The 27,628-nt window shown below is 40.4% G+C and overlaps 1 protein-coding gene across 1 annotated transcript in view; it reads left to right on the top strand.

Moving 5' to 3' along the window:
• LOC122814457 overlaps positions 1-27,628 on the top strand; it is a 1,903,843-nt gene that overhangs the window by 432,512 nt on the left and 1,443,703 nt on the right.

The following is a 27,628-nucleotide window of genomic DNA, read 5'->3' as shown; positions in this document are numbered from 1 at the left end:
GCAAATTGCTTTATAGAATTAGGCATAGCCAAACCTCTCAACTGTCCCTGATTTTGGCTCAAAATGTTGCTCTTCCCCTAATAATCCCTCCGCAAAATAGCAATTTTGGAAGAAAACATGGAGGGTTTACAATTAAGAAATAACTGTAATCATAGTTATAGATTACTTTTATTTCAGAAATGCATGTCGATTCTTTTATTTTGTCAGCTGCTCAAGTTAGCAGTACTAATATTAAAGTGTCCCTTCTTTGACAGGTTCCCAGCTGTATTGTGTGGCTATTTTATATTTTTACATCACATATTTGGTCCATTTTTCATAAAATTGTGTTTTTTTGGCAAATTAGTGACAAATCATTAAAGACTGAAGTTAGAAAATAATGACAGACATTTGAGTTTCAGATTTCATACCATTCAGAAAATTCATACTAATGCAAGACCTATTCTATTATCTTTCTAAGTTTATAAGAGCAATATTTTTAAAAAATTGTCCTTGTTTTTGGGCCTTTGTCCCACTTCTTTGTATGGCTTTGTCCAGATTTCTTGCTCTGAGGTTGAGAGGTATGACAAATATGTTAGGGTCATCACAGTCAGCTAGAGACATTTCAAATTGTGACATACTTGTTGCACCCCACTCCCCCATGTAGTGACTCTGGATATGTCAAAGCAAGGCAAGGAGTAGTTATGCAGTGTAAATGTGCAGGGTATCCCCCCATCCAAGGTAGATACAAGTACAGGAGTGGCTTTTTGTCCTTGATTTTTGCAGAATGGTCTGGTTTCTGTCATATTTTTGTACTGTTGATTTATGCTTATTACTCAAAGTGCCTGTTGCTCTGTGTTTAAGTAGCAATACTTTAATGACCATCAGTTAAGCTTGGATGAGATTGTAAGATGCAAGTAAGCTTTAATAAGCATACTGTTAAAGAATTGCCAACATTGAAAGCCTTTCTGTTGTTGCCATGTAGATAATACTTAACAAGATAATGTATAAGCCTTGGGTATTGAAATGCATATGACGGTATTTGTAATAAAGGACAGGATTACATTATTTTAAGAAGCTCATTACATTTGGAGACTTCCGGTCATCTCTGCAGGCTTTACCCGTAAACTAAACAGAATGCCAATCGTGTGGTCCATAACCTGTACAGTAATCCTTTTAAGCAATGTATCTTGAGCTTATTTCTTGTTTGCTTTTCATTTTTTACTTTGATCATGTTTTCCCCATGAAACAAGTAGATGTCAGGCAGCAGGTCTTTTTTTGGATAAGGAACATTTTTACAAGTGGGGGCATCGGAGATTTCTACTTTCAGCATGTTACTTGGTACTTTAATAAAGCTGAATATAAATTATAATTAGAACTGCAGTGCAAGAAGTGGTTTGAGTTGAGTGCTGCTTGTTTTTCTTATACATGATTTTGACTGGCATTCCATTAATGTATTTAAAAAAGTAATTTATTTTTTCATGCCTCACAACCTTTTTGTCTCCATCTAGATATTAAGTAAGCTGTCATGCAGCCAATGCATTGAAATATTTTTATTCTTCTGCACTTCATTTTGTCTTGATTGGACTCTCATAATGACGGTTTGGCACCCAGGGTATTGTATTTAGTTAGTTTTTTGTGGCTTTGAGCATAGCTCCCCCCCATTTCTAGTTGGCCACACCCCTTCCCATTGACCCCACCCATTCAGCTGTCTCCTGCAGCCCCCTTTTGATTTGAAGTCACCAGCCGCCACTAATATATATATATATATATATATATATATATATATAAAAAACATGTATATTAATATAAATACATATATTCATAATGTATGTGTGTGTATATTTTTATATATATATATATATATATATATATATATATATATATATATATACAAATACGGGTCCACTTTGTAATTTCGAAATACTGAAATCTCAAATCTCAAAATTCAGTATTTCGAAACCACAAAGCCGAAAACCCAACCACAACTCAAAACTCAAATTCAAAATCCTGTAATTACGCTACACATACAGTACACACACAAACATACATACAACTCCCCCCACAATCAAACAAACTAATCTAAACTATGTATAAGCATGGGGGCTAGCCCCCCTGCACCCCCCATGGGGGGCTGGGCCACCCACACCCCCCTGCTTATATATTCTAACTCCGAGATCGCACAAACAGAAACACAAATGAAATTCACACACACACACACACACACACACACACACACACACACACACACACACACACACACACACACACACACACACATCTTACAGTCCCTCAAACACACACATAACAGTCACAACACACACTTGCACACACTAAACCCCTAACCAACATACCCACACACACAAACTTACCAAAATTAAACCTAAACATCCACACACCGTACCAACGGAAGCAAAAATTCAAAATATCTGTGGTTCGGTATTTTGAATTTTGCACGTATACTGGTTTCAAAAATGTGAGTCTGCGGCTTTGTAAGGTCAAAATACTGCAATTCGAGATTTCAGCATTTCGAATTTACAAAGTGGACCCATAAATACATATTTATACAGACCTTAGTTATACCGCAAGTATGATATGTAATACATGAAAACGTATGCTTGTCAATGCAGATGTCGAAGAGTTTTTCTAGCTGTCTGTGTTTGTCTGCTTATTTATGTGCATATATGGGGTCTATATTATGTTAGGGAATAGTAATTTATTCTAAAACGTAATAGTCGACCCATAAATGTCAAAGTCGTAAAACCTTGAACATTTCAATGGAGATCTCCATACAGTGCAGAAATGGAAGTTTTCCATTGTCTGCACTGTATGGCGATCTCAGTTGGTATGTTTAAGTAGCGGGGGTGTAGGGGGTGCAGGGGGTGCTTGCCCCCCTACTTACAGTGTTTAAATGGTTTGCTTGGGTGGGTTTTTGTATTTTTTGTAAATGATCAAAGTTTTACAACTTCCACATTTATGGGTCGTCTACTACATTTTCAAATACATTAGTATTCGATAATGTAATACAGACCTCATATATGTACGTGTCAAATATTTGTATATATATATTAATATTTATGTTTTTGAAAGGTGCTTACTGCAATAAATGTATGTATATATAGATGTGTGCATGTATATAATATATATATATATATATAAATATATATATAATATGTGTGTGTCTATTGATGTGTATATAAGTGTGTGTATGTGTGTATATATACATACATATACATACATACACATATACACACACATACATACAGACATTTACAGTGGGTACTAAAAGTGTACACACCCCGGTTAAAATGCCAGGTTTATGTGATATTAAAAAATTAGACCACAATAAATCATGTCAAAACTTTTCCCGCCTGTAATGTGACCTATTACATGTACAATTCAATTGAAATACCAAATGAATTTGTTAAGTGCAAAAATATACAAATTGAAAAAAGTACAATAAGCTGGTTGCATACATGTGCACACCCTTAAACCTAATATTGTGTTGAAGCATCTTTTGCTTTAATTACAACATTCAGTCTTCTGGGGTACACACCTGCGATCAATTAAGGAGACTCATTAACCACAAATAAAGTTCAGCTGTCCTAGTAGGATTTCATTCGGGGACATCATTTGGGGATTCAGTAATGGCTCCCAGTTTGCAGTCATCTGCGAACTTTGTTAGCCAGAGTCCCTTAGTGTTGGCCTGTACGTCAGAGAAGTAGATGCCAAACAAGAGCGGTCCCAGGACTGAACCCTGAGGTACTCCACTTGTCACTTGTCTGGAGCTGGATTTGGAGTTGGCTACTCTTACATTCTGGGTTCTGTCAGTAAGCCAGTTGGAAACCCATCGAGTGATGTAGGGATTTATGCCCAGCTTAGTATGTTCATGTATGATTCCAGAGTGGGGGGTAGTGTTAAAGGCCTTGGCGAGGTCCAGATAGGCTGTGTGGACCACCTTACCCTCGTCCACAGCTCTGGAGAATAATTCGAAGAAGTCAGTCAGGTTGAGTAGGCAAGATCGGCCCTTCACAAACCCAAACTGGGTGGGGTCCAGTGTTTGAGGGTTGCCAATGTCTTTGTTTATAAGTTCCATGATGTAACATCATTTTTTCCTTTGATGGCCATTTATCCTTTCATGTGTCTCACTGTATTTGGATCCATTTACCTATCAGGGTTCTTGTCTGCCGAGATATGGAAATACTGCACATCCTACTCATTATTACATCAGCTGATCAGTTTGAGTACATTACGGTGATATTTTGAGTCATTTTATATCACTCAGTTTTTTCAGCTTTGTTTGACTGATAGCAGCCTGCAGTCCTACTGAAGTGTGAGGAGTTATGATCATAGGTATACAAATGTCCCAGTCCAGACTTTTTGGTAGGATGTATCTGTTCTACAAGCACCTTTGTCTCTATCTGCACGGACAAAGCACTGTAGGAATGTGCCATTATAACCACCATGGTCAAGGGTAAGGACTGACACAACACCGGGTGAGGGTTGCCTGGATGATGGCCTTCTGTAATCAAGTACTACCCCATTGGGGAACACACCATCTCGATTTTTGGTAATCCAACTGGTGGGTGAAGTTAGAACTGTCAGGCTGTGACTGCCTGAGGTTCAACTGACTCATTACAATTCCTACAGTATCCAAAAGTGATCACTTTTTGGCAGGATTTTCCCCTTCAACCTGCGGCAGTGATAGATATGGTATATATAAATTGGTGGGGTGGGCTTGCCACCCACATAGGAGTGTGTTGAGGCCTTGCCCCCTATAAAACGTCTCAATTAGTGTTTTTAATAAGTTGTTTTTGCAATTGTCAGTTTGGCACTTTGGACTGATGATACATATGCTTTCGCCTACCAGTGGTGGAAGCGGGTTTATTACAGGAGGGATGATGGCTGTCTGGCTGAAAAAAAATATTCTAGAAAAATGTCAGATTGACTTATTAAGAAAACTATCTCCATAATAGAGCTTAACCTATCTCCATACTGCTTCCAAGCTCCAACACCACATACATATGTCTATGAGGGTCCAGTACCGCATCATGCTGCTAGCAAGATGTCTGTTTTTTATACGTTCTCAAATTCTTTATGCTAACCCCTTTATTTAAATAATGTCAAACCAATATTTCTGATTCTAGCACTACAAATGTGTATATGTCCTGAATTACATGGCCCCCAAAAAGTATGTGTATATACAATATTGGAAAAACATACCTGCATGTGTTACTGTGCGTGCTGATGTGATATATGTCAGTTTAATTTGACTACACAGTACCGTCTAGAACTATGCAGTAGCCATGCATGATAAGGGCTCCGTTGTAAGATGGAGCCTGCATATATATATATATATATATATATATATGGAATCATATCTCACTAACTTACTTGGTGAACCTAGAGAGTGTTTTGGCTGTAGCGGACACCTGTTTTTGACAACTGGCTGTGACCCATCTACTGCTGATAAACGTTTCTGTGACGCATAGCCAGATTATTACTACTGTGGGATGCAGTGTCTAACTGCAGCCTTTGTCTGATGCTGGTTTTTGGGTTTCTGATTTTTCCTTTCAACGTTGTGTGCCAACAGCTAATGATTTTCATGAGTAGGAATGCAGCCTGTATTAACCGTAAATGATGAGATTGGATTTTCACGTAATGGCAGCGGTGCGCCACTATAGGTATGACATAATTTCTCATGGACATAAATACAGAATGCATTGTAACAGTATTCATTTCAATTCTTTCAGTGTGGGTACTGTGATGGAACCAGATAAATGCACAGTGCAGCAAGGCCTGCACTTGCAAAGGAGAGGGAATGGGAGGGTTCACTGGCAGTCAGCTGATTACATTTTGTGGTGGTGTAATAGAAGCACTTAAAAGTTGCAATGGTCATTGTCTGGTGACTTGAATTGGGGGGGGGTGTGACACCCAGCTATGTTGGATGTTGTAAGGGAAGGAAAACCCAATAGTTATGGTCTACTGACTTGAAGTCATGGCGGTGTGAGACTATTAAGAATGTTTGATGTGCTAAGGGAAGAGAAATGCAATGATCGGTGGATGGACTGTTTGTAACGTTAAAATGAGAAGCAGTGGTAGGTCAATGCTATTAATTAGCAGATGTGCAGTTGATGAATTACTATGTCTTGTAGCAAACATTCATGCACATAGTTAATGGCATTGAAAATCTTGTATCCGAATTTTGGAACACTAGATGCAGGCACACCCGTAGGATATGTATAGTGTTGGTCAATCATGGTTTTATGTGTGCAGGACTATTTCATATATGTAGTTGCATCATTATTTTTATTTGAAAGACTTTACGGTTAAGGAGAGTATGTTAGTTGCAGGAGGGCACTGAATTTCATAAGGCCATGCACAGAGATAAAGACAATAATCAGACTCAGCAAAGCCGGTGTATGTATGAAGTATGTAGTGTAACCGAAAAATACATTGAGCTTACGTAACTAGCAGGAACCAATTTCCATAGACACTCTGGCACAATGTCTGAGAAGCCATTAGACATGAGCCTGATTAGCAAGTGTGTGGTCACATGGCACAGGCATCACAATGTTCAAAATCCTGTGTAGCAGTTATGCCCTCCTAACAGTGTTTATAGTCCAAGCCTTTGTGTAGTGTGCTCCCTGTCACCAGTGCGGATGATGATGGCTGGTATCCTTGACACATTGTAACTTGTGTGACCATGTACTAAAGTCTGATGCACAGTGTGAGACAGCGTAACATTATGCAGCAGTCACAAAGTCGATGGTAAAGGGTTTGCGTGATGTAATACATGTATTTTACACATCCTTAAGTAATCTGGAGGGCCTACACACATTTACACAAAGGGGAGAGTGATATGAAGTTTGCTTTTGGATCTCTGGTGGCAACATTTAGGAGAACTTGGACTAAGACAAGCAATATTACCAAAAGGCCACACAGCACTGCCTGGTGCAGTGACTTGTAATAAGGTAGACAGGAAAATTATGGAGGCAAAATTGTCATTCTGTACTCATGACACTGGCAGTAGTATTTCACTCCTGCAGGGCCGGTGCTAGGATTTTGGGGGCCCCCAGCAAGTTTCAAGTTGGGGGCCCTACCCAGAAGAATATAAAGTGTGACCAAATTGCTGTCACACCCCCTTCCCTGCCAAGCTCATCCAGCACCATTTAAAGATCACTATAGAGGTGATCATTAAAGGCCTTTAAGTGTTTATGTCTGCTTAATTCCCATGATCGCCTTCTTTTCCCTTTAAAATAGTAAAAATCTTTACTTCTTCCGTACCCTTGTTCCAAGCTTCCCCTAAGTGTTGTTCTACTCCATCTATGGCACCAAGCTCATCAGTCATTATGCTCTAAAGCCATCGCTGGAATGCACCCTACTACATGAGTAGGGAAGTGCCAATGTGGTTCAGTAAATTTATTGTTTAATTTTATCATCAACGTCAACCCTCTTTTTCACATTTTCTACATGGGGTAAGGGTGTCATGTTAACTTTTGCCATTTCTCTCGATTCACTGTCACACTCCTGCTCTCTTCGACACTCATGCCAGACTGTCATAGATCTTCAATCACACAATCCATTCACCTCTTTGCTGGATGCCCTCATTTCTTTTTAACTTCTTCCTGTCTGTCCCAAATCTTTTTCACCACATTGTCTACTGTGGTGCAGGCACATGTGCAGAAAAGCAGAAATCTGTTCTCTCTGATATTTTCTGGAAATGGAGCTACTCTGGCTTCTGATCTGACATTCACATTTCTTAATCTGTCCCACAGTGTGCATCCTACCACCCATCTACTTAGGGTGCTAGAGCCCTGAGTAATTCCTTGAAATGTACTTTCTCTCTAGTCAACTTCCAGGTCTATCTACCCCAGTGCCTTTTTCTTATTAGCAGACTTCTACCTGAGTTGCATGTTGGTCACTCTTGTATATGATCTTGTGACTGTCCCTCTTTCTGAACCCCACTCGGCCTTCCTGAGAACACTGGAAAATATGAAGGTCTCTCCAAACACCATTATATTGGGCGACTTCAACTACCCAAACATAGACTGGGAGCATTACTCTAGCTCCAACATCCTAGCCCAAAGATTCCTAGAATTTATAAACTCAAATGCTATGGAACAACTTGTTACCACTCCCACAAGAGGGGAAAACATACTGGACCTGATCATCACCAACATGGGGACTCTATGCTCCAGACCAGAAGTGTATCCCTCACTGGTAAGATCAGACCATAAACTAATCTCACTGGATATTCACATCCCGACCCCACCCCCTGCCCAGAAAACCACAGTGAAAAACTTCTCTAAAGCAAATTTCACACTCCTCAAAACCGAGGTGGAATCCTTCAAAGCCCCCGGGCCTGTGGAAAATACGGCCCAGACCACAGAATCCTTTATAAATGCATTCTATGAACACCTTCAGGAATGCATGGATCATGCGATCCCAAATAAAACCAAGACCCAATCCTCCAAAGGCAGACGTCCTGTCTGGTGGACCCCTGCCATAAACAAACTATACAATAGAAGGAGGAAGCTACTAAATGATAGAGCAAAATTCCAAAAAGGGAAGGCATCACTGATCAGTATTAGCAAAAAACTATGGGCACTCATAAAATTGTCTAAGGCCAGCTTTGAGAGAAAAATTGCACAGGACACTAAGGATAATCACAAGGCTTTCTTTAGTTATGTTAGGAACCTGGGTGGTAATTCCCAGAAATGCTCAGAATTAGTCCAAAATGACAAAAAATACACTGAACCCACAGACATTGCCAACATCCTAGCTGACAGGTTCAGCGAAAACTTCTCCCCCCCTCCCCACCAAAAGGGCAAATATCTATCCCAGCAGAGTGCTGCCCCCCTGACATCTCAGATGCTCAGGTAAGAGCCGCCCTCTCCAAAGCAAAAAACACAGCATCAATGGGACCAGACGGTGTCCCGGGCTGCGTCCTACATGAACTCCAAGAAGAGCTAAACCCAAACATAAAACTACTGTTCAATCTCAGCCTTACTACAGGATATGTGCCCAAAGAGTGGCGTACAGCAACAGTGGTCCCTCTCCATAAAGGTGGTCCCTCAACGGATCTTGGAAACTATCGCCCCATAAGCCTGACTAGCTTGGTCTGCAAAGCTATGGAAAGGATCATCATGGACCTCATAAATAAAGATATTGGGGACCTACAGACACTGGATCCTACCCAGTTCAGCTTTGTTAAGGGCAGATCCTGCCTCTTAAACCTGGTCGATTTCTTTGAAACAGTCACCAAGGCCATTGATGAGGGGAAGGTGGTCCACACAGCCTACCTGGACCTCGCAAAAGCCTTCGATACAATACCCCACTCGGACATTATAGATAAGCTCACCAGCTTAAATATAAACCCCTATGCCACTAGATGGATTGCAAACTGGCTCAAGGACAGAACCCACATGGTTAGAATTGCTGGAGCCATGTCAGACTCCAAACCAGTTACAAGTGGTGTCCCACAAGGCTCAGTCCTGGGACCTCTCTTGTTCGGTATATATTTCACGGAGGTACAGGCCAACACGGAAGGACTGTGGCTGACCAAGTTCGCAGATGACTGCAAACTGAGCGCCATAAGCGACTCTCCAGCCGACACAAGCATCCTCCAAAAGGGCCTCATAGAAACAGACAACTGGTGCCAGAGCCATGGCCTCAAGCTAAATGCCAAAAAGTGTACAGTCATCCCCTTTGGCAAAAATAAAGTGCCCACAAATTACCACATAGGTGGTAATCCATTAAGTACAGAAGAAGTAATTAGGGACCTGGGGACCCAAGTTGATAGCAATCTCTCATTTGACAACCACGTGGCCAAAGTGGTTAGAAAAACATTTTATATAGCCCACCTAATCATGAAGGGATTCACATCTAGATCAGGGGGAGGTCATCATGCCTCTTTACTCATCCCTCATCAGGCCCATAATTGAGTACAATGCCCCCTTTGGGATGTACCTTACCAGACACCTGCAGCAACTGGAAAGACCCCAAAAGTACCTCACCAAGAGGATCAAAGGGCTCAAACAGATGCCATATGCTGCCCGGTTAAAGAAACTCCAGCTCTACTCGGTGGCATACCGCCTGTTCAGAGGCGATCTGTGCCTGACGTATAAAGCCATGTCCAACCTGGAATTAATGGACATGCTGCACCTCAGAAAATCCAAATCCCATCGAGCTACGCGCTCGAGACTTGAACCTCAGCACTGAAATAAATAGGACATGCCGAGGGACAGATTCATAACCCAGATGCTCCCTTCACTCTGGAATAAAATCCCAGTCCAGGTTAGGCAGAGTTCCTCATTGACTGTATTCAAGAGGAATCTTGATGAGTGGATGGGAGATCGTAGGTTTATCCCGGGTATCACTTCTGTGTCACTGTTAGACAGAGGCACAGTATACTAACCTCGAAAAAGGGCATAGCAAAATAAATTTAAAATGGGTGGCGAAAGCCAAACACATTCTGGCTAGGCTTATAAATGCCCTAGGGCAGATAGCCTAGTATGAACCTATGAACCTATGAACCTATTTGTTGGCTACTATCAAGCCATTTTCCATACAGAATTCCTCTGGAGAAGTAGTCTCTGGATGCCAAGCCAAATGGCTTTGCTTCACTGCCCTTCCATACATAGAATGTCCAGCATCCTTTATACCATTATGTCATCTGCTTCTAAGCTCCATCCTATCGGTGAACCTACACTAAGTGTAGCAATTCTTAGTTCATGTTTGGCAGGTTGATTGGTTTTATGTCCAGCTTTTTCTCAACAGCGGTATCCCAGGTAACCCAGGCTGGTTAACTGGACACAGGCTAGCCAGTAGCTTATTGACTCAGGGCTACTGGACATTATGGCAGGCACACACTGGTCAACAGAGGCATGTACACCCCTCCCTCCATTAGCATGGGTCCCTGGTGCAGGTTGGACTAGTTCGGGTCCTCAACCCATTTATCACCAGCAAATACCCTTGTCCATTTGGTGCCATTAGTTAACATGACTGAATCACCTACAATCATATTTTATACTGTCGGATGGCAAGCCTTGCCTCAGCATGCATTCTGTCATTCGTGTTCTATCTTGAGGATACTGTGCAGCATATACTCTCATGAGAATCATGGATTTTGTGCCGTTATGTGGGATATTACTCACCAGTGACATTTAAAAATAACTATGGATGCATTTTATCACAGAATTACTGTTAAAGCAGGACTAATAAACACTCAGCAAATGAAATGAGGGTAACCACAGTACATTCGCTAGGCAGTTTTCCAGTAGAGTCAATTATGCACAAAAGTTATTGCATGGCTGAAAGGGGGGAATAACTGTAAAATACAAATATCATGATAGTTGCGAATACATATGTCTATATCTACTGTCTGTTCCTACAACATTTCTTGTTATATAGTTTAACTTTCAATAACATTTTTATCTAGAAAATGATTATGACTTTTTTGTATTGAAAGTCTAACATATCCTTATAAGCTGTTTAGATATAAGGTGGGGAAATAAAGAAAGCATACATCAAAATGTTTATTAAAGAAACCAGAGCCTTTAACTTCAAGGCTCTCTACATGAAACTTTTTTTTCCACAACCATGTTAACCCTCCCATATAGCCTTCAGCATACCAGGCTGCTGGCTAATAACAGGGATGGGAGCTTGTAGGGGGCGCTTGACTCCTGTCATCTCTCACAACTCCACACTGGCTAATGACAGGGATGGGAACTTGTAGCAGGTGCTTGACTCCTGTCATCTTTCACAACTCCACTGACAGAAGGTTTTCAAGAGTTAGTGAATTTACAACATTGGGGGATTTGGAACATGGTTAAAAATCTGCACAGATGACTTCTTTACATGAAGGTAATGGCAGAAAAAAAATAACACCGGCTATGCTAAGTAGGATCGAGTGTCACAGGAGACAGGAATAACTGTCAGCATGACAGAGACACATGGAACTCTAAGGCAAATAGCAATGATGGATACCCATACAAACTCATTGCTAGATCAAAGTCTAGTGCCACCTCCCAGAAAGCTCCTCTGAAGATGAGGACAAAAAAAAGCTCATCTGAAGTTAGCTGTACTGCTCTTGCACCCAACTCAGTTGCACTGCTCCTCACACTCCATAAAAGCTTGCACCTAGGGCAATCATACCATTTGCACCACCTTAGCTACAGCACTGGTTTCAATTACATGTCACCATTATGACGCTTTCCCCATTATGTCTTCACTCTGTAGATCCACCTGATGTGCAAGAGAAAAACTGGATGACCCAGGCACATTAATTGTCAACTTCTTCTGTTGCAACTTATGAGAGGGGGTATGACTTGTTCACTGCACAGGGGTGAAGACTACCTGTTATGTGGATGCTGATATCCCATTACCTGTTAACCAAACACTGAGGCTGCTGTTTTGGACAATGTATTCAAGTGTCTTGTCAAGATAGAGAACCTTGTATGCTTAATTTCAGATTCACTGGAGTGGCACCCCCTTAACTTTGGGCCACAGAGGGTCAGTCACCATCTGGAAATGTTGATCATCCAACACTGGTCCTATATAGGTTACCATCTTAGCCACCCTGACATCCCCTATATCCAGCACCCTAACTGGTGTGACTTCCTTTATATGTATCCTGCCCCACATTTTATATAGGGTAAAACCTCCCCATCACCATCCCCCATGTATTTGTCCAACAATTTCCAACCCATCCTTCTCTGTGCAGAACCACCCATCTGTTTCTACTCTTTTGCATTTGTTTTTTTTTTCCAAAACATAGTCCTACATCTACTTTTATTTTTCAGCCTTTTCTTGCATAAAATACATCCTCATAGCTCTCTTTACCTCTTGTCATCATTTAAATTAGAGTGGATCTCTCCCCAAAAAGGTACCCTACCGTCCTACCTTTTTCATATCACTGTATTTTTTGCTCTCCCTTGTGTGCTTCTGTTTTCTTGCTTTCCTCCTTTCATACTCTCTTATACACACCTTTCTTTTTCACTGTAACAAGGACAGAAGTGGGCATGTGATTTCAGCCACCTCTTGAGTGATATTCACATACTGCAGTTTGCAAGAAGGTTGCTCTTTGCAGTGTTTTCTGGGGTGAAATACGATGTCTTGGAACAGTCACTGTATTGTGCACGACCTAGTCTTGCACCTTTGTGACACTTTAGTTAGCAAGGTCACAACAAATACATGAATTTACTCTGCATGTTGTCGTTGCCCTGTTCTGCTCCACATCACTACAGCAATAAACCAAAGATGCTCCGGTCTATCGATCCTGGTTATCATACCACAACTGAGTAGGACTGAGTAAGCTAAAACACTAGGGTTCTCTGGTTCAATTCTTGGTTGGGGTGCCTTCTGTGCAGACTCTGCATGTACTCCTTGTGTTAGTGTGGGTTTCCTCCCACATTCCAAAGACATGCAATAGGTGGATTGGACACTCTAAATTGACACATGAGGGAGTGTGCCTCCCAAACCACATGCTAATTAAATGTACCAATTCTGAGATCGCACTACAGCAAAGAAAACAGTGAATATACCATTATGCTCTGCACATGAGATCCAGTTAAACAGTTCAAAGTTTCAAAACTTCGTGAAAGTATGAAATTTAGAAGTAGACCTATATATATATATATATATATATATATATATATATATATATATATATATATATATATATATATATATATATATATATATATATATATATATATATATATATATATATATATATATATGTGTGTGTGTGTGTGTGTGTGTGTGTATGTGTGTGTGTGTGTGTGTGTGTGTGTGTGTGTGTGTGTGTGTGTGTGTGTGTGTGTGTGTGTGTGTGTGTGTGTGTATGTCTCTCTTATAGATTTCTTTTTGGGATCTGCATTTGGCCTTTTAAGCCATGAAAAATCCAACCATATTTGACCTTCTATTTCTTCACAAAATAAATGGAGCAATAAACACCAGGTTAAAGGAACTAAATCTCAACAACAAATAAGCCACATTGGTATTATAGATATATTTTATACATTTTACAGTGTATCCCCACCTCTTGAACAAACTTCCACAATGTCAAGCAGAGTATCACCGTTAGTACTTTTAAGGTAAACTTTGGTAATTGGATAGCCAGCCTCAAAATGTCCCTTGGTCTAATTTGTACTGCCCTGCTTGAATTGGGCAGGGATCTTGATACTGGGTTATTGGCTAGGTTTGTAATGGTCTGCTGACTTATTCCCTAATACTTACCTATGAGCCCAATATACCACAAGCTAACATTTGGTATTGACCAATGGTTATTATTTATTGCTGTAAAACCACTACAACCTTCCTCATTACATGCTTTAAATCATTGCTGTTTTTTTTCCCAGAGTTCCCTTTACAGACTACATACTGCTGAACTATAACAGAAATCTAACATACACTACCTACTCCATATTTCTGAAGCCAAGCACAAACTGTACCACAAAACGTTAACAATGCAAGAGTCAAGGTCTAAGGAAGTCTGCAGACCAAACGTTGTAGTAAAAGGCAGAAAAGTTCCAGAACTGCCCCAGTTTAAAAAAAAAAAAAAAAAAAAAAAAAACTTCCTTGTCTGTTGCAGCCAATCAGGTCCCTTGCTTCATTGAAGTGGACCTGATTGAGGGCAGCTTACAGACAAGTTAAAATTAAAAAAAAAAATAAATAAAAAAATGGAAAAAAGTTTGCGATCGTACGGTGACATCATGTAGCTGTGCGGACGTCTACAAGATGTGGAGGAATGAATGACGGAGAAGGAGAAACCCCGCAGCTGCTGCATGGAGGCCACCTTTTGCTGTCAGATGATCGGAGGCTCTCCGTGGCCGCGGGTTCCACGGGTGCCTAACGCCGGCCATGCATTCCTGTGTGCTTACTGCCTGACTTCACAAGTTTAGTTAGCCAAGAGCTGCATTAACGAGGGGAAAGGGTTTCTGCACACATTTTTTTAAAAAAAAAAAAAACTAGCTTGCTAGTACCCATAACACTTGATATATGACCAGTTCAAAAAAAGAATGCCCAAGTTCAAAACAAATTGCTGTTGCAGCCAACACTTGAAGTCCTGCAAAATTAGTAGCCCCGAAAAATACTGACGAAGAAAGTACCCTTTTAAAGGCCCATTGGGAAAAATTTCCAACCTTTTTTAATTTGGGACCCCTTTTTATTTTCCCCTTTTTTAAAAAAACAAAAATAAATTTTTTGGGGGGCCCAAATAAACCCAACCAGGGGTTAAAAAAGGAAACTTAAAATCTAAAAAAAAAAAAAAAAAAAAAAAAAAAAAAAAAAAAAAAAAAAAAAAAAAAAAAAAAAAAAAAAAAAAAAAAAAAAAAAAAAAAAAAAAAAAAAAAAAAAAAAAAAAAAAAAAAAAAAAAAAAAAAAAAAAAAAAAAAAAAAAAAAAAAAAAAAAAAAAAAAAAAAAAAAAAAAAAAAAAAAAAAAAAAAAAAAAAAAAAAAACCCCCCCCCCCCCCCCCCCCCCCCCCCCCCCCCCCCCCCCCCACCCCCCCCCCCCCCCCCCCCCCCCCCCCCCCCCCCCCCCCCCCCCCCCACCTCCCCCCCCCCCCCCCCCCCCCCCAAACCCAAAACAAAAAAAACAAAACATTTGTTTTAGAAATAAAAAGTCAACACAATGAAATAATAAAAAATTATCTGCAACTGGTTTACGAAAATTAATTTGAAATTGTTTACTTAAATCTTTCTGCTGCTGCCAAACAAATTTAGAACTAAATGATTCTGCAGGCAGAGGGGAAGTCATTTGAAATGGCACTCCCTTCCTTTCAATTCTGAGCTGTCAGTTGCAGTCACAGTTTTTGCACCTCTGCAGTAGTGTGGGAGGAGGGGATTGTCAATTCATGTTGGACTACAAAAGAACACATAGAACAAAGGCATCCAATTTAGCTACAACTCTGTCTGCTGCTGGATAACTTCAAATTATACTGTAAAGCAAGCTCTGATCTAAACATAAATGAGGGTGATTAGCAACAGTAAAGAAGCAGGCCTAACACAGAAGGAATACAAACTGACAGTGAGTCACAGATTTCCCATTATATGTCAATGGCATGGGAATTCACAGTTACTTCCTTATGTCTGGCATGAGTCACAGAAAGGAGACTTGAAATGCTTTATGGGAAAGAGAAAGGCTTGAAGAAGATCACGTTGATATAGCAAGCCCCATTGGTAGCCATGTTGTGGTAAAATAGCTAAAATTACTAATAAAGCACTTGGAGTCAATTTTAGGTGTTAAAATAGGTCTGGAAACAAAGATAGACTGAAAAAAAACATATTTTTTTAGATCTAGGGTGGAGTTTTCCTTTAACTGGATAATCACAAGAATTAAAATGAAATAAATAATTACCAGCATCAACCCACCCTTCAACAACAATTCGAACGTAAAAACATCTTCAATCTTCTTCCCAAACACAATGATGTGTTAGTGGACTAATTTCACAAAGCACAACCTCAAAACAAAAAATCTGCAGTTTAAATAGCAGACTCTGCTAAGCTTTTCTAAGAAGTGACATATTTCATTTCAATTTACTTCCAGACTGGTGAGTTTTAATACATTGTGATTAGCTAGACAAGTGACTAAATGAAATAGTTTTTTGGCATTTGCATTTAGTAATGAAATATGTCACTTCTTAGTAAAGCTTAGTAGAGTCTGTTGTTTAAACCGCGTATTCTTTGTTTTGAGGTTGTGCTTTATGAAATTAGTCCACTAACACATCGTTGTGTTTGGGAAGGAGATTGAAGATGCTTTTTTACGTTCGAATTGTTGTTGAAGGGTGGGGTTGATGCTGGTAATTATTCCATTTTAATTCTTGTGATTATCCAATTAAGTAATAGTATATTGATTTTTTAGGATAGGGCTAACTAGGTCATGTGATGTCTTGAACTAGTATTTGAATACTTGTTTTTAAAATATTTTTATTGTATGTCTGATGAAGTCCGGACTGTGTCAGGATGAAAAGCGAGTGATATTAAAATGAGCAGCTTTACGTTCAACTGTTGCAGCTTCTCCTTCTTTGCACCAGACATTTTATTGTACTTTTGTGATGGTTGTTTGTATGTGATGGGTGAAGGAGATGTTTTGGCCACAGCGTACATCTTGGTATTTATGACTTTGTGTGGTACACCTATAAGATGTGATGGTTTTCTGTTCGAAAGGCAACATAGTATCCCAAATATTGTAGTAGTTGTGTTGTTACTGTTATCCGTACGTAGATATATGGGCTAGAAACCAGCAGCAGAGCTGAATGAATTGCATATCTAGAAACTTTTTGGAAGTAATTGCTATTTCTCCTGTGCTAGTTACAATAATCTGCATGGAGGGTCATGTTATATTCTTGGAGATCAGCAAAAGGTCAGTTTATGAGCATAGACTACAGAATGTAGCTCGAGCATGGAGATATATGGGACTCCGGTAGAAAAACTGTGACTTTGGAGTTTGTGTTGTTAGCGTATTGTTCATTAGTCATTTGATAGAGAACTTTTGCACCATACTACAGATGTGTTTTCAAAGTCTCGAGATGATATTATAATCCTGTGTCATAGATCCTACATAGATCCTCAAACAATGCACCTGTTAGATCACATTGATGAGATGTACTGTAGATAAATGTAAAGCTAAGCAGGGTGCTGTTAACTTAATAATTGCTGGATGGAAACCACGAAAGAGCATGTTTCGGATTATCTAAGTAAGATATTTATAGGAATTTTGTTGTAGAATATTTTTATAGGATTTTGATGAGTAGCATTTAATGTTATGGTCTTGGTTGTTTCCTATGAAGGATCTGAAGTCCCATCAGAGAAATTATTATTGCTTCCTAAAGAAGGTTATAGTGAACTGCCACAGGATGATGATGTGAGAAAAAATGCCAAACAAAAGAATAATAACCCTGAGCACAAGCTGAAGAGTAAGTTAACGACTCATTAATAGGTTAATAGGTGTGTACTAGGCTAATGGCCCTGGAGCCTATATGAGCTTAGCCCAAGAAGATTCCCTAGCATTGTGCCACCCAAAGTTAGGTGCCAGTGCCCCTGTCAAGCAAGGCCACTGAAATGATCACCAGGGTGAACTTCCTATTGCCCACCCACTTGTCAAGATTTCTTTTAAAGAGGGCAAGTGAAGTGCTCTGCTTGATGTGAATGGGAAGTTTTTTCCAGTGTATGGGACGTCTCTGGGTTAGGAACCTGTCCCTCCAGCATGTTTTGTTTATTGTGGTAATGAGGTTAAGATCCCTGGAGCATGTGGCACAGAGGGATTGTGATTTCTTTAGGTGTAGCATACCTAGCAGCTCAGGGTTAGACATGGCTTTGTAGGTTAAGCAGAGATCACCTCTAAGTGGGCAATAAGAGACAGAATATAACTGGAGTTTTTTGAGTCTGTCCATATAGGGCATTTATCTAAGGCCTAAGATCCTCTTAGTGAGGTATTTTTGTGGCCTTTCCAGTTGTTGTAGGTGTCTAGTGAGGTACATACCAAATGGGATGTTGTATTCTATAATAGGTTTAATAAGGGATGAGTAGAGAGGGATTATGACCTCTTTCTCCCTGGATAAACAACCTTTTATAATGAGATGTGCCACATAGAAGGACTTTCTGACTACAGTGGCAATGTGATTATCAAATGAGAGGTTGTCGTCAACCTGTGTCCCCAGGTCTCTTATCATACCTTCTGTGTTTAGTGGACTACCTCCTATGTGGTAGTTCATGGGCACTACATTTTTCCCAAAGGGAATGACAATGCACTTTTTAGCATTGAGCTTAAGGCCATGGTTCTGGCACCAGTCATTAGTGTTAGTGAAGCCTTTTTGTAGAATGTCTACATTAGTTGGAGAAACAATAACGGCTCCCAGTTTGCAGTCATCTGCAAACTTGGTCAGCCAGAGTCCCTTTGTGTTGGCTTGAACTTCAGAGAAGTAGATGCCAAACAGGAGAGGACCTAGGACCAATCCCTGTGGAACACCACTTGTAACTAGTCAGTAGTCAGATTTGGAGTCCACTACTTTCACAGTGTGGGTTCTATCAGTGAGTCAGTTGGCAACCCATCTTATTACATAGGGGTTTATGCCTAGTTCAGTGAGTCTGTCTATGATTCCTGAGTGAGGGATGGTATTGAAGACCTTGGTAAGATCTAGGTAGGCTATGTGAACTACCTTGCCCTCATCCTCAGCTCTGGTGACAGACTCGAAGAAGTCTATCAGGTTGAGCAGGCATGATCTACCTTTCACAAATCCATACTGAGTGGCGTCCAGAGTTTGGAGATTCCCTATGTCCTTATTTATAAGGTCCATGATGATACACTCCATAGCCTTACATATCAGAGTCGTCAGGCTAATGAGGCGGTAGTCCCAGGGTCTGTAGTTGCTCCCCCTTTGTGGATGGGATGACTGTAGCAGTGCACCATTCGGTAGGAACAAAGCCTGAAATGAGGCTGTGATTGAACAGGGTACTCAGATGCGGTGTCAGTTCACTTTGTAATTCATGGAGAACACAGCCAGGGATATTATAAGGTCCCATTGAAGCTGCATTCTTGGCTTTTGGACAGTGAGTTTTTTACTTGTGTAGCCATGATACTAGGGACTTGGCATTCCTCGGGTATTGTAATAGGCCCTTTAGGGGGTGAAAAGGGGGTAAAGTTCACACTGAACCTGTCAGCCAATATGTTTGGCAATATCAGTTGGTTCTGTATATGTACTGTCATTGTGCTGTAACTCAGAGCAGATCTGAGTGTTGCCATGTAGATTCTTGACATAATTATAGAATGCCTTGGGGTTGTCTTTAGAATTTGCAGCAATTTTGTTTTCATAGCTAGCTTTAGAGGACTTGATGATGGATCTCAGTTTTTTGCTGAGGCTAACAAAGGAGTTTTTCTAGTCTTCGAACTTCAGCCTTTTCTGGAATAGTTTTTCCTTCTGTTGTAGAGTTTGTTTATGGTGGGGGACCACCAAATTGGCTTCCTTTTTTTAGAGGAGAGCGTCTTGGTTCTGTTTGGTATGGTCCATTGCATGCACTTGTGTATGTGCTCATACAGTGCCTTGGTGTATGATTCAGCAGTAATGCACCTGTTTTCCATTTGCATGGATGTCTTAAAGTTAGTCACCTCTGTTTTTAGAAGCCCAAAACTGGCTTTGGAGAAATTTTTTATGGTGTTTTCTTTTGGGGGGTGAGGGGATGTGTGGATATCCATGGTGATTAGCTTGTGGTCAGATCTGACCAGGGAGGAGTTGATTACTGGTGTAGATCAATGGTCACCCATGTTAGTAATGACCAGGTTAAGGATGTTTCTACCCCTGGAGGGGGTAAGAATGAGTTGGTCCAGGGCATTGGAGTTAATGAATTCCAGAAAACGTTGAGCAAGTGTGTTGGTACATGAGTAATTTTCCCAGTTAATTGAGGGGTAGTTAAAGTCTCCCAGTATAAGGGTATTGGGTTATACCCTAATATTTTCCAGTGTGTTTAGGAATGTGGAGTGGGAGTCTTGGGACATGGTGGGGGATCTATAGCAGGCTACAACCTGGATTGCAGTTTTACCCAGTGTTAGTTGTACCTGAAGTATCTCTGATACATTATGTTGGGCTACTAGTCTGGAGGTGTGCATATCCTTTATGGATATGGAGACACCACCACCTTTAGTGGTTCAGTCCAGGTTTAGGGGTCGAAAGGTGTGGTATGAAATATAGCCTGGTAGTGCAGGGGTGCTCTCTGGACCCTTGAACCAGGTCTATGTCACTGCACAGATGTTGATGTTCTCCACTTTAAGGAATGCTTCGAGTGAGTGCATTTTGAGATTTAGACTTTTAGCGTTGAGTAGCATAACCCTCAGATTTTATTTGCTTGTAGCTGTTATGGTGGTAATTTTGTCTTTAGGACATTGCCTAAAAAAAGCACTATAGGGGTGGGAAGAGCCTTGGCCAGTATCCGGAATCCCTGGAGTGACACTTTCAGGCCATCTCTGGAGAAGCATTGAGGTCTGTCGATCATGTCATGCCAGGCAGTCAGATACTGGATCCCCTTAGAATGACACCAGAAACTTAGCCAATTGTTGAAGTCAGTCATTTTCTGCTTGTACAGTGGTATAATTCTGGGTGACGGTAGGATGCGACTCAGAGCTAGGGTCATACCTGCCTGGGCTACAAGATCAGAGAGCTCCTCTATGTCTCTTTTCATGTAGTCCAGGGAGGTAATCTCAGGTCATTCACATAAACATGGACAATGACAGAGTCATATTTCTACCTGTTGTGGAGTGACCTAAGTGCATGCATTATGCGGCAGATCCTGGCACCCGACAGGCAGCTGACCATATTCAGCCTAGTGAGTGGGACATCAGTGTGCCTTACTAATGAGTCATCTATGACTAGTGTATTTGGTAAACTGTTTTGCCCTATGGGCTTTGGTTGAGTGGCACACTGTTTATGTGAGCTCTATGTCTCATGGTTTGTGCTGGTTGTTTGCGTTTCTGCCTCTGAGGTCTCTGTTTGGGCAGATTTTTATTGAGAGCCTCCATTAAAGTAGGTGTGTGTTTTGTGTTACTATATGAGGGTTGTGGTGGTGTATGCTCTGGAGGGCTATGTGTTGAAAGTGGTGTGGTGCAGGTGTTATCCTTCTCCTCTTGACTGGCTAATCCAGTCTTGGCTGGAGAGTGCTTGGCTTCCACTTTGGCTATATATGTGCATCTCTCACAAGTCATAGTGCTGGGAGGTAAGAGGAGAGGGTTGTCTGCATACATGAGGCAGTTGCTACACTGCCTCAGGATGCCCAAGTTCACCAGGTTGACAGGAGAAAGCACAGGGAACTGACCTTTAGACATGCCTGGATATCAGCTCAATATATTAAGTACTGAAGCCTTTTACAGGAAAAATGTCACTCAAAGTGTCTGAGTCCGTACACAGCACTGCCAAACACTCAAGGGGAAACCAATACGTAGGCCCTGAAAATTTAAGGATGAAGTATTTAGGCAGATATTCTGAAGTTAGGAAGACATCAAGCAGTACTTAGTGAAAATAAAGAATTATCTTTTCAAGAATGATGAAAAGAGGGGAGTCACATAAATGGCTACTGCCTGGCTACTACTAATGCTGGTCTCAGCACAGCTTCACTCTGTTGGGATACAATACTCCTTTGCTTCTTCCCTCACCAGAAGCAAAATGTTAACACCAATCCCAAGAAGAGAAGTAGGCCCCAGCCTGTTTGGTGATCCACAGTCTTGTCCCAGATGATGCAAGGGTCTGCAGGCTTGTAGCCTTTTTCTGGCAAATGCCTCAAATAGCAACCAGACCAATCAGGTACATTAAGCACAGACACTCACTCTCCAACCAGAAACAGTCAGGAATCAATCCACTGTGCTTCTATTCTCACCAGGATCAGAATATAAGCACAAATTCCAAGCTGTCACCTATAAAGCAGATCTTAAGCTTTCTGGTGATTAACAGTCTCCAGGAAATAATGTAACTGCACTCCTTCTCTTACCAAGAGAAAACAGAAGCACTAATCACAAGATGACTACTGAGAGGCAGAATGTGGGCTCTCCAATAACTGGTGGTCTTGCAACAGATGCTTAAAGGTAAGATGAAAGAAAAAATGGTTTATCCTAAACACTGCAGTGTGCACTAGAGGAGTTAGATGTGAAAGTAGGTAACTTAAGTTTTACCTGTCTAAAAAGTTAAGTTTTAGTGGAGAGTTACTATTTTTAAAACAGCAAGATAGATTGAAAAGTGGTGGTCACTTTTTCATTCTGGTACTATGGAATACAGTAGGATAGCCAATAAATGTAAATAGCTGAAGGGGAGTGATTTCACAAAATTATAATTTTGTGCTTACTCACACCAACCAGTAAAAGCAGAGAGGAAATGAGATATATGGTCAAATTAACATAAGGGGCAGGCAACTAGAAAGACAGTGGTGTTTAAGCACACAACAGTAACCAGGTGGGAACATTTTCTGTCTGACTCACATGAGACAGAGCTGTGGTGTCTTTTCAAGTTTTAATATGCAGTTAAAAGCAGGATACAAGTAAAACACAGTGTAAAGAAAACAAATCACAGTATACAAAACAGAAAAATGTGACAAAGTAATACAGAATACAACAAATAAAAAGCAAACTAACCTTTCCCTCACAGCAAACTGTAGCAGAGTCTGAGTGAGCCTTTCTAGTAAAGCACTGAAATATTTTATTTTACCCCATAAGTATATGGTGTAGTTCCTTGATCTACCCCCTCAGTTCACAGATGATTAACCTTAACTGACCTCTTCTAACTTATGTGTGACTCCTTAATTGACCTGCTCTAATTTCTGTCTGACTGACAGGAGACAGAGCTGTGGTGTCTTTTCAAGTTTTAATATGCAATTAAAAGCAGAATACAAGTAAAACACAGTGTAAAGAAAACAAATCACAGTATACAAAATAGAAAAAGGTAATAAAGTAATACAGAATACAACAAATAAAAAACAAACTAACCTTTCCCTCACAGCAAACTGTAGCAGCGTCTGGGTGAGCCTTTCCAGTAATGATGAATTTTATAAATTAATTTTCTACTGATATTGATACATTTGGTGAGAATAGAAAATGTAGAGCCTGGAAGACTGTTTAGGCTAAATGTTTATATGTAAAGCATCATTTTGTTTGCTGCTTTTAATTAAAAACAAGTCTGTCTCAGTGGACTGATGTGGGAGTCAGTCGAACGGGATGAAGGCTTTAAGGTCAAGATTACTGCTTGTTTATTTACTTACTTATTTTTTTTATTTTATTTTTTTCTGAACAGAAGCTTCGAAACATTAAGATTTTAAACTGTACAGGCAGGTGTGAGGCAATGACTCAAGTTGATGTTTGTCCAGTAGGTCAGTTAATTACTTATCCCAGTTCTGACTGTTTTAGTTTACTAGTATTGAAATGAAATTTTATTCTTGCAGTAGACATTGAAATAGATATGAGAGGAGGATCAGAGGTAGGACGTGTTTATTGACTAACCGAAGGATGCAGTTATTGATTCAAGAAAATATGTAAATCCATGAAAATGATTTCTTTAGTCCCCATATGGGGAGTTGTAAAGGAATATTAACTGCATAAATGTATCTTTTAATTGTGGGGTCACTCTCACCTTTGTCTCTGAAATATTTGAAGCATTTTAGTTTGATCTGAATAATAATTATTTGATTGATTGTAGAATGGGAGAAATAGTGGAAAAAGCACATCTCTGCACTGTTGTGTAGGAAGGCTGAATTAAATGCACATGCATTCACCAAACTGTTAGTTGTAGGATATTGATATGGATAATGGATGAAGATTCCAGACAGCATCCCTATGACATGTATCATGTGTTTGAATTTTGTAGTCCTGATATCTCAGGTATGGAGCAATTTTCATCTGGCAGTTAACTGCTGGTTAAAGTCTGTAGGCCAAAACTCTCCATGTCAGCTGTGGGTTTATATTCATTCTAATACTGTCAGTTTTAATTAACCACCCTACTAGTCTCTGAATTGTAACCCACATGCTCTCTTACATTACACTGCATCATTTTTTTTTTTTTTTTGCATGTGAGAAATTTGAAGCCAAGCACAGTACTCCCTTCCTTGCCAGATTAAACTAATTCTTTGTACAGCTAAAACCTTATCCCACTACTCTGGTGTACTGAATTACACACATGTAATAGCCAGACTATATTCTACTTTGCCACACTGAATCACTTGTTTATTCAAATAATAACTTAGTCCACCATGTTATGATTGCTGTACTAAATTGCCTGTATTTTTCTTTTAGTTTTTACTGATTTGTTTGTCTGTGTAAACCTTCTTACTCAGTTTTAGTTTGTTAGTTAGGATATTTTGCAGACACCCTAATGGTTATACACATCAACTGGGTACAGCAACCCTGTGTTTCTAAAGGTTAGCCAAACAGTCCACTTATGCTGTGCTGTTGAAGCCATACGAAGACTGAAACATACATGCCCACAGCTACTGGGGTTTAACTTAATTGGCGTGAATTAGTCCATAACAGACTTAAAAAAAAAAGTTATTGGCTTTAGAACTGCCATGTAGTGGAAACACCTGATGTCCTTAAAGTGTCATTTGCATATATATCCCATGTGCCTCTAATGTAAGAAGTTTAGGGAATCACACAGTGGAAACCCTTGCTTGGCTAGATTTTTCTTTAAGTTTTTACTGTTTACAGAGAGGAAAACCTAACCATCCATCTGCACTTATTATCACTGACTTTCACAAATGAAGCAACAGAATTCCTTAAACTGATTGGCAAAAAAAAAAATGTTGCAAAGTTACAAGGATACAGGCTTTGATAATCTGTAAATTGCTTCAGGTATTTACTGACTGTGCTTTAACACTATGCAACATAACTAACTTTAACTTCATGCTGAACCCTTTTGTTTATACAAGTACTAGCACAGCCCACCGTATCCTACCATGCTGTACTGAATTGCTTCTTTTTTACAGAGGTAAACATCTCCCCAGGTATTTCTGTTTTGCTATACTAACTGCTTGCCTGTACAAGTGAAATTATAAGCCATTGCATTGAACTGCATGTTTACACAAGTTGAAAGCCTGTAAATGTTAGCAATTTGAAGAAAAAATGCTTATGGTTCTTATTAGCAAAGACAGTAACATAGCGGTGTTACATGGTGCAACAACCATGTACATGTACAAACCTCTGGTAGTAATGCTTGCAGAGAGTAACAGAGAAATCCTCACCTCAGGGTTTGTGCCCACTGAGTGGCGCACAGCTACAGTTATCCCACTCCACAAGGGGGGATCCACCTTGGATCCCGGGAACTACTGTCCCATCAGTCTGATGAGCCTGATCTGCAAGGGCATGCGGGTTCGTGAAAGGCTGATCTTGTCTCCTGAACCTGACTGACTTCTTCGAATCAGTCTCCAGAGCTGTGGATAAGGGTAAGGTGGTCCAAACAGCCTATCTGGACCTCGCCAAGGCCTTTGACACCATGCCCCACCCTGGAATCATAGATAAACTTACTAAGCTGGGCATAAATCCTTACGTCACTCGATGGGTTGCCAACTGGCTTACTGACAGAACCCAGACTGTAAAAGTAGCTGACGCCAAATCCAGCTCCAGACAAGTGACAAGTGGAGTACCTCAGGGTTTAGTCCTGGGATCGCTCTTGTTTGGCATCTACTTCTCTGAAGTACAGGCCAACACTAAGGGACTCTGGCTAACAAAGTTTCCAGATGACTGCAAACTGGGAGCCGTTATTGAATCCCCAAATGATGTGCATATTCTACAAAAGGGCCTTGCAGAAACAGATGCTTTGTGCCAGAGCCATGGGCTCAAGCTTAATGCCAAGAAATGTATAGTTATCCCCTTTGGGAAAAAAACATATACCCATGAATTACCACATAGGTGGCAGTACACTAAACACCAAAGGTGTGATAAGAGACTTAGGGACACAGGTGGACAGTGGTGTCACCTTCAATAACACATCGCCACAACAGTCAGGAAATCCTTCTTTGTGGCACACCTCATCACTAAAGGCTTTTCATCCAGAAAAAAGGAGGTCATTGTCCCACTGTACTCATCCCTCATTAGACCCAGTATAGAGTACAACACTCCGTTTGGTATGTACCTCACAATTCATCTGCAACAGCTGGAAAGGCCACTGAAATACCTCACTAAAAGAATCACAGGCCTAAAGCAGATGCATATGCTGACCATCTAAAAAAACTCCAGTTATACTCTGTGGCATATCGTCTACTCAGGGGCGATCTCTGCTTAACATGCAAGGCCATGTCAAACCGTGAACTGTTGGACATGCTCCACTTAAAAAAATCCCAATCCCTCAGAGCCACATGCTCCAGGGATCTAAACCTTGTCATCACAATGGACAAAACATGCTGGAGGGATAGGTTCCTGACCCAGAGACTCCCCATACTCTGGAATTGACTGCCCATACATGTCAAGCAGAGTGCCTCCTTGGCCCTCTTCAAAATGAACCTTGATGATTGGATGGGAGATAGGAAATTCACCCCAGGGATTACATCAGACAGGGGGTCCAGGGAAGCAAATATTGTGGGAAGAAATATCCAGGGAATTGTTATGGCTAGGCTTGTATAGGCCCTAGGGCCGATAGCCTAGTACCAAACTATGAACCTAAATGAAGGGAGATATTTTGTATCCTTTTGTCTTAAAGTCTCCCCCCCACAAAACTCATGGCATACTTAACAATGTGAAAGTAATGCAGTTCCTTGTGATACATTGAGGTGTACACCTACTGAATACTTTGTAATTAATGCATTGCATTGTGATACATTGGGGCCATGCCTACTGAATACTTTGTAACTAATGCATTACCTTGTGATACATTGAGGCTACGCCTACTGAATACTTTGTAACTAATGCATTGCCTTGTGATACATTGAGGCTGTGCCTTCTGAATACTTTGTAACTAATGCAGTGCCTTGTGATACATTGAGGCTATGCCTACTGAATACTTTGTAACTAATGCATTGCCTTGTGATACATTGAGGCTACGCCTACTGAATACTTCATAACTAATGCCATACCTTGTGATACATTGGGGCTATGCCTACTGCATACTTTGTAACTAATGCATTGCCTTGTGATACATTGAAGCTACACCTACTGAATACTTTGTAACTAGTGCATTGCCTTGTGATATA

Source organism: Protopterus annectens, chromosome 10.part0, assembly GCF_019279795.1.
Source record: "Protopterus annectens isolate FY-2018-M chromosome 10.part0, PAN1.0, whole genome shotgun sequence".
NCBI classification, from domain to species: Eukaryota; Metazoa; Chordata; order Ceratodontiformes; family Protopteridae; genus Protopterus; species Protopterus annectens.
This window is presented reverse-complemented; position numbering and strand designations above follow the sequence as displayed.